The sequence below is a fragment of the Schistocerca gregaria genome, chromosome 4 (assembly GCF_023897955.1).
Source record: "Schistocerca gregaria isolate iqSchGreg1 chromosome 4, iqSchGreg1.2, whole genome shotgun sequence".
Lineage (NCBI taxonomy): Eukaryota > Metazoa > Arthropoda > Insecta > Orthoptera > Acrididae > Schistocerca > Schistocerca gregaria.
In genome coordinates, this window is record NC_064923.1 from 497,098,394 (window position 1) to 497,107,960 (window position 9,567).

Sequence of the window (9,567 nt, forward strand, 5' to 3'; positions counted from 1 at the left end):
TCTTGACACAAATCATCATTTTTATCTACGTCCACAAGTGCCAAGGGCCTGAGGGGACCTGTGCCCCCTCAAAAATTCGTTTGGGGGGGGGGGGGGCTGAGCCCCCCATAATTTAAGATAATTATTTGCTGTATTATGCTTTGTAAATTCACAAAATTATGTTGGAATTTTTTATTTTACTTCTTTGGCGATAGTCCCTTTTTAAAATACATTCAGTAAGGAGTTAAAACAAATAATTATTATGGTAGTAGGCAGGTTAACTCAAAACGTGTGGTGTGAATCATGATAGTGTTAAGGTGCTGCGGGCACACGTAGAATTTGTCCCGATGCGAGAACCTTCAGGTAAAGTCTGTCGCCGGCGGGCCAGCGCTGCGGCCGCGACATTAAAAGGACTGGAGTAGAAGCGCATGGAACCCTCCCTCTCGCGTCACTTTGACGCTTCGAGACATTACTACACTGCGGCTATATAAAGCCCACACTGCTGTTGCGGTCATTCAGTGTGGATACTTTCGTTCAGTGCATGCTGCAGATGTGTTTAAGGTTCTGACTTTAGTGTCCAATGGACTATTTTATATATTTTAATCGTTTACTTTAGTCTCTTAGTGTATTGTGAATCAAGTTTGCAATGGATAAATTTGTTACCAAAAAGGTGCGCTTGGAAGTTGATGATACTGCAAGTCAACCTCCAACAATTATTGTGTCGTCAATTGCTTCGTCGCCTTCAGGCGAGAACCATTCACACTCGTAACCTGGACAAACCAGTAAGGGAAGATCATTTCAAAGACTTGGTTGATCGAATATACATGGCTAGAATATGAAGCATGTACAGAAAATTTTTTTGCAAAACTTGCGGAGAGGCAGACGCTAAAAATCTATTACAATTTTCTTAAGAAAAAGAGGATGCACTTACTTCAGGTAAACTAACTGGAAAACGACTTTGGAAAAATTCCGTCTTCATGAAAATACGTTTACGCATAAAGAAAGTATTCTGGCACTAAATTATATCACTAACTGAAGTGTGGCCTACTAATTGAATGAACAGTTAGATAATGATATGAAGAACGGCCGTTTAGTTTTTGAGACAATTTTTACTACTATGCAATTAGAGGGCACGAAGTTGTAAACTCACTTTTTTGTCAATTGTTCGGACTCCGAAAGAATGACATATCTGAGTTTAAAGATTGGTTAGGGCGTTCGGGGTTGAAGTGGATATCCCACGATATTCAAAACGAGCTCATTGATCTACTAGGAAAGTCTGTGTTGATAAAGGTATTGGCTTCAATCAAGAAGACTGAACATATTTCTATTATGGTTGACGAAACAAGTGATTCTTCAATACATAAACAATTGTCATTTTGTATTTGTACTGTCTATGATTCCTTAATCATCAACTATGACTTTACTGTCTTATACAAAAACCCCAACACTGATTCACAAACTCTGTTTAGTATTTTAGATGACGTTTTTGCTCGTCTTGAGTTGTCAATGGATAATTTAAGAGAACAGTGCTATGATGGTGCCTCGAATATGAGAGATAAGTTCAAAGGACAAAAAGTTAGTTTTGGATATACAACCAAAGCACGTAATGTGCACTGCACTGCTCACAGTTTAGACTTGGCAGTTGTAGGCAGCCTCCGCCATCTTACGTCTATGAGGGATAGTATGGCTTTAGCCAAGGACTTAATAAACAATGTAAGGGAATCCAACAAAAGGATGAGACTTTTCAGAAGCATAAGCTGTGAGACTGCCAACAACCAAGCTGGTCTACGACCCCTTTGCCTGAAACCCCGGACCATGCGAGCTTCTAGTATCTTGAGAATATTGAAAAACTTTGAAGAACTTTTGGAGTTTTTTTAAACATTTTCTGCAGAGGACAAAACAGAGGCAGATCACAAATGTGCAGGCTACCTTGAGTCAATGCTACAATTCAAGACTTATTTCTTTTTACGTCTTTATTGCCATGCAATGAACTCAGTAGAGGATTTCAAAGAAAAAATTCAATGTCCTCATCTAAGTGTTGCTGATGTGGGAAAAATATTGAATGGAAGGCGTGATAGTTTTGAATACTTTCGGGAATTGTGTTTAAAAGAAAAACCTTTATAAGTTGATGATCCTTCATGTCCTCAGAATCAAGGTATACTAAAAAAGTATGAAAACTACGAAGCCAGCTCCCCGCATACTTTCAAAATCCCAAAGGAACACTGCAAAGCCATTTACATTGAAGTTTGTGAAATGGTGCAATCTTGCATTACTGGGCAGTTTGCTTCAACTGGACTCACTTGAATATGTTAGCCAACATCGCTAATAAAAAACAACTAGTCTTAAAAAACATGCGTCATGTAAGAAAGTACATTACACAAGAGCCTGCAGTTGGAGAAATGTTATGTGAAGTATTGAAGTGTATTGAGCTTCTCCAAGTGGATCCAATCACAACAGCAACAGCAGAACGGCCATTTAGCACCCTTAGACGTCTGAAGTCATATCTCTGATTAACAATGGGACAGAAGCGATTGTACCACTTGGCTGTTCTTCATGATCATCGAGATGTTTTGGATGAATTGGATATCTGACCAGTCATCGACAACCTCATATTCAGTAATCCAGTCAGACGGTCGACATTTGCACCTTTCTAAAGAAACTCTAGGCCTAATAATGGCATTTAGAGCAATATTAAAAATCTTTATAAAATACATACATAAGTTAAATTTTCAGTTTCAAAATATTAGTACTAGTTTAGTGCTGTATTACTATAGTAATGTATTAGTTATTTTCAAATACTTAAATATTGTTTGTGTGTAAGACCAAATTAAAACCCGACTGAAAGTATTAGGCATACTGTATTAACTTTATTAACTTTGAGATACTGTTTTTATTTAACGAACCCTGAACCTTTTTCAAAGTAAACTTAAATTAGCTATTTCACTTATTAAACAAAGTGCTATTACTGTGTGACAACAATATTTTATGTTTTATTCTTTTAATGATAGTTTAGGGTTTATTTAAATATAATTTCAATCTTTTCAGAGCTATATATTCACTGCTCTGTAATAATATATAAGTATGATTATTACTGTAAATTAAATTAGCTTATTACAAAAATACCATGCGTGTTTTGTTTCTTTTTTCAAAGCCAAAAAATGTGTCAGGTTTGTTGAGTTTTCCAGAGTGCTGAGTTATTGAGAGTCCAGTTTTCAGGGTTCTAATGTGGATCATTGTTGTTGTTGTTGTCTTCAGTCCTGAGACTGGTTTGATGCAGCTCTCCATGCTACTCTATCCTGTGCAAGCTGCTTCATCTCCCAGTACCTACTGCAACCTACATCCTTCTGAATCTGCTTAGTGTACTCATCTCTCGGTCTCCCTCTACGATTTTTACCCTCCACGCTGCCCTCCAATGCTAAATTTGTGATCCCTTGATGCCTCAAAACATGTCCTACCAACCGATCCCTTCTTCTAGTCAAGTTGTGCCACAAACTTCTCTTCTCCCCAATCCTATTCAATACCTCCTCATTAGTTACGTGATCTATCCACCTTATCTTCAGTATTCTTCTGTAGCACCACATTTCGAAAGCTTCTATTCTCTTCTTGTCCAAACTAGTAATCGTCCATGTTTCACTTCCATACATGGCTACACTCCAAACAAATACTTTCAGAAACGACTTCCTGATACATAAATCTATATTCGATGTTAACAAATTTCTCTTCTTCAGAAACGCTTTCCTTGCCATTGCCAGTCTACATTTTATATCCTCTCTACTTCGACCATCATCAGTTATTTTACTTCCTAAATAGCAAAACTCCTTTACTACTTTAAGTGTCTCATTTCCTAATGTAATTCCCTCAGCATCACCCGATTTAATTTGACTACATTCCATTATCCTCGTTTTGCTTTTGTTAATGTTCATCTTATATCCTCCTTTCAAGACACTGTCCATTCCATTCAACTGCTCTTCCAAGTCCTTTGCCGTCTCTGACAGAATTACAATGTCATCGGCGAACCTCAAAGTTTTTACTTCGTCTCCATGAATTTTAATACCTACCCCAAATTTTTCTTTTGTTTCCTTTACTGCTTGCTCAATATACAGATTGAATAACTTCGGGGAGAGGCTACAACCCTGTCTCACTCCTTTCCCAACCACTGCTTCCCTTTCATGCCCCTCGACTCTTATTACTGCCATCTGGTTTCTGTACAAATTATAAATAGCCTTTTGCTCCCTGTATTTTACCCCTGCCACCTTTAGAATTTGAAAAAGAGTATTCCAGTCAACATTGTCAAAAGCTTTCTCTAAGTCTACAAATGCTAGAAACATAGGTTTGTCTTTCCTTAATCTTTCTTCTAAGATAAGTCGTAAGGTCAGTATTGCCTCACGTGTTCCAACATTTCGATTTTTTATAAGTCGGTGCCCCAGTCTATGTCATTTACATAAATAACACGACAGTGTATAATTCACGAAATATCAATATCATGGGATCGAAATGTAGTAGTAGTAGTAGTAGCAGTAGTAGAAATGAAATTTTTGTATAGATTTGGAAACGTCATATTGTTCCATACAATTTGTGTGATGTCCCTGTTTCTTCTCCTTCCTCATTCTAGCAAACTATCTAGCCATAATTAATTCTGTAACTATTCCTGCCATTGTCAAAACTAATTCTCCAGTTAACTTCACTAATGCTGCCAGAATCACAGGTTCAGTTATCCCACATATATATTCTCCAGTTGCACATCATTATGCGTTCATAAAAAGTGAATAGAACTTGAGCACCAGCCAACCAGGCACTGTACAGCTGGTCCTTAGTAGTGTAGTAATCTGGCAAAAATTTACTGTCGAAATTTCATTTTCTTGGATACATCGAGAAGATAACATGTAATCTCTCTTACGTGTTACCTCTGTTAGTTGTTTATTTTCACAATGGTGATCTGAATCTAAGGATTACAATAATGCTGATCAATTGCACGCCCAAACCATCACATAAACAAATAGTGATTGACATTCACCAGTTTGGGTTTATTTGGCTCAGTTCGTATAGCTCTTCCCCTTTTGTCTATGGGAAAGTTTTTTGTTTCTAGATGTGACATAGATTCCCCTAGCTGAGACATAATGTACATTATGCATGCATTCAACAATCATTTTATAATTTGTTCAGACATCAACTTAAAATGTTTTCAAAAATGATCAAATACTAATGAAGATACGTTTCAAAATCATATGAATAATTGATAGACTAACATGCGCTGGATGCTATGCACTTTGTGAAACAAGGTTGTTTCTTCGAGAATGCAAATTTTGGCACCCTCCTGAAATTACCGTCCGGGGCAGATACCCCAGTTTGCCTCCCCCCTTCCCCTAGATCAGAGCCTGAGACAAAGATGTGTGTTTAGTGTGAAACAGGGCACAATGCAAATTCTTTAACAGTAAAAGTGAAGTTTGTGCATTATCCAAAAGCGTCAATAAGAGATATCATATGTTGTTTTCTCTAAATGTAACACAATCAGGACTGTCAATGGTTGCTTTGACATGTGCGGACAAAACATACACTGTGGTCGACAGTAATGACACTACTGAGCTTTTGTCAGTCAATACCAATCGCGGACTCTTCAATTTGTCTAAATGTGTTCAAATCCTGAGTGTCTGGCATAAAAAATTGTGCGATCCGAGCGTTACATTTGTGAAAGTGTTTTGGTCATGTAAAGGAGTGAGCTTCATTGACAACTTTGTCACTTGTGAAGCACACTTATCAGGCAAACAGCATCACTTGCCTCTCCCTGTCAGTTCGTAAAGAGCTAATGCCCCACTTGAACTGGTTCATGCAGACATCTGTGGACTTGTGGATATGCGTTTTCTTGGAGAAACAAGATCATTTTTGTATTTGAATGATGACTACTGTCATTATTGCACAGTATTCTTTATAAAACAGAAGAATGAAATCAAAGGTTTCATTAGGAATTTCATTGCAAAAGCTTAGAGAGAAACTGATCTGAAAATTAAAATTCTAAGGAGTGAAAATGGACTGGAGTTTATGAATACTCACTTACGTGCCTTTTTGAGTGAAAATGGCATAATTCATCAAAGAAGTGTTGTGTACACAACACAGCAAAATGGGAGAGCTGAAAGAGGAATACACATCTTGGTTGAAGTTGCTTGTTCAGTGACTTCCGGAATGCCCAAACATATCTGTGCTGAATCACTTAATACAGCAGCTTATGTACTAAATCAAACTGGTGCAAGCGCTGTAGAAGATAAAAGCTTTTTATGGCAGAGAATTATTCTTAGCAGATTTGAAAATATTTGGAAATCATGTGTCTGTCCTTGTACCCAAAGAAAATAGACTAAAACTATACCGCAAAAACAAGATAGGTCTATTTATGGGTTATGATACAGATGTGAAGGAGTATATAATGACATAGATAAAGCTTCAGATTTAGAGGAACAGAAAGAAAAAATGAGGACTGGCATTGTGGAAGAAAATAATAGTTAGCCAAGGGAAGAACAACAAATCAGTGAAGACAGTGAAAACAGACTTTCTTTTCAGGATGCAGAGGGTGATGTAGTTTTTGATGACAAGAAGACATACAATCTTAGACACAGGAGGAAAATTCAACACCCGCATTACCTGGAGAATTATGAGTAGGGCACCTATGCTGAAGCAATGTCTTATTTATGGTTTAAAGGATTCACCCACAAATTGGAATGTTAAATTTCACCCAGTAATTACTGGCTTAGGATTTGTAAGAAGTGATTTTGAATATTGCTTGTATGTAAAGATAGAAAATGGCCAAAAAGCATACATACTTGTTCACATTGATGATCTGCTGATAGCCTCAAGTTCCCAGAATATTGACAATTTAAAGCTGTTACTGAGTGATAACTTTAAAATGAAAGATTTTAGTATGATTAGGAACTATTTGGGAATGAATACTGTTCAAAATTTAAAGGAGGGTAGTATTACTCTTTGCCAAAGTACCTATCTTGAAAAGGCGTTGGAAGTTTTTAATTTGTTTGAATGTAATTCTGTTTCAACTACCAGGGAGGAAAAGTTTGATTACAGTATGTTAAAAAGAGACAAATCTGAAAATAAAGAAATTGAGAAAAGATATAGAAAATTAATAGGGTTTCTGATGTATTCTGTGTTAGGTTCCAGACCAGATATTTGCACAACTGTAAGTATTCTAAACAGGTATCAATCATGTACAAGCCTGGATGTTCAGAAGGTTTTTGTGTAACATTAAGGGCTGGGCATGTTATATACTAGGGATACGTGGACTCTGATCGGTCTGGTGACAGAGTAGACAGAAAGTCCACAAGTGGCTATCTTTTCATAGTTTTGAGTTGTAGTGTTTCATGGGCATCTAAGAAGCAACCCATAGTGTCTCTGTCATGAACAGAATCTGAATTTGTAGCCTAAAGCATAGAAACTAGTGAAGCTTGTTGGCTCAGTAATTTGGGTCATGGTCTTTGTGGCAATCAAAGAGCTGCTGGACTTTATGAAGACAATGTTCCAGTAATAAGGCTTTGCAAGAACACACAGTTCAATCATAAACTAGAGCACATAGATGTGAAAATTTTATTTGTGAGAGAGAAAATTTTTACCAAGTAAGTTATGTTAAAGCACATAACCAGAAATGGCCAAGAAGCTGATGTTCCAGTAGGTAAAATAAAATGTGAAAAATTTAGAGTCTTGTTAGGACTTACTTAGAGCTTGTAATTTGTTTTTGTAAGACTAATAGTTAACACTGAGGGAGGGTGTTAATGGTCCAATGTTAATGTTATCTTAAAGGAGCAACACAGATTTTCTTTGATTTGTGTTATCTTCCATTCTTCAGATGCTTTAGCTTTTGCTGTTTATTCTGTGTGTGTATTGTTCTCTGCCATTGTTTGTAAGCTGTTACACATTGCAATACACTGTGCACAAACAGGCTTATTTTCATGCTTCATTTACTGCACCTGATCACACAACTCAAGTTTGACAACATGAAACTGTCCTAGTTTTCGTGCACAGGTATGTGAGAGACAGTGTTTTTCTGGCATCTTTAAGCACTTCCCTGATGCCCTCACATGCTCCTGTAATGGTAACAGCGACTCCGGAATCTCTGGTCAGCTGTGCCATGCCTGAACTTTGCATTACAGAACCACAGGCACTATTGAAGATATTCACCAGCTCACCCCACCCAGCTGTTCACATTCATGCAGTCTGTGAGGTCAACTTTAAGTACCATCCCTGGTGCTCCATGCTATAGTGGGCGGGGATTAGTGTGTGGGGGTGACACAACCAATAATCAATAGTGCACGGAGTGTAATGTATCTTGCAGTACCTGTATAAACTACATTTTTTGATTCACAAGTGCTTTTGTCTCAGTTGTGCCAGTAAAGTCAATTTTTAATATACAATATCTATGTAAGTGTTGTTTATGTAGTATGAGTACTCCTACACAATCACATGCAAATTTATGCATTGTGTCTTTGTCTCTGCAAACTCTTTACAATTTCATCCAGTGGTTCACTAATTTGATGCAGCAGAGGAACCATGCTCTGTAGAAGTTACTTATTACTTGCCGTTTACGCACATTCTGGTGGACGACAGCACAAATTATGTCAGAGTTTTGGCTGATACTCTGTTGATATATATTTGGTTCCGATCTGTCTGTCTGACATCTGGAGGTTTGTGTGTTAGCTAAACCTCCCTGATGGTAATAATTTACTTCTGTCATTTGACCATCATGATAAAAAATCATTTATTATGGGTCTCACAGCTGCTTTAATGAAAGACTTTCAGATTAAGAAATAAATTATCTATTGTTGTCATACTATGGCCCGCTACTCTTATTGGGAAGGTGACCAAGAGGAAAAAAGCTGGACATCAGTCACTCTGAGTGTCTTTGATCAGTACCATACAAGATGCAATCAATATTGAAATCATCAGATTCTATTTCTACAAAGCCTTACTAACAATACCTTTAATTGCCTACTAAAGTTTAAAACATTTCATCTTGGGAGCCTGACACTGACTGGATCTGCTGTCTTGTATGTTTTCCCAAGTTGTTCCCAGTAATACTCATTAAGGATGTGGCCTGTAATTTTATTCCACTTGTTGTATATGTACCCACTCTCCCTTTAGTTGTATTGTACCTACAATAATGTGGTACTAAATAGTATCTGCCTATGTGTATCATTCCAGTTTCTATGACTTCCTTATGATGTTTTGTTAAACATAGCACATAAACAAGACCTAGCAGAAATCCTTGGGTAACACGGGAGACATAAATTTTGTTGAGAAGATATAAAAATGAAGTTACTTCATATTATGGCGCATTCATGTAATCTGATAGGTGGTGGAAAAATTAAAAATGATGTACCCTCAGATTTTTTACAGCACCTCTCGTGTTGTAATGCTTGTAACATAGGTCTTCTGTTCTCCCCCCAAGGTGTACAGACATATATTTGTCATCTATGAGTCTAACAACTAAAAAGTGGATAGCTCACGAAAGATAAGTATTTTATTTCTACAAGGTTCAAGTACACCTGTTCCCATCTATGAATATCATGAACCATTGCAACAAAATCTTCAGATACA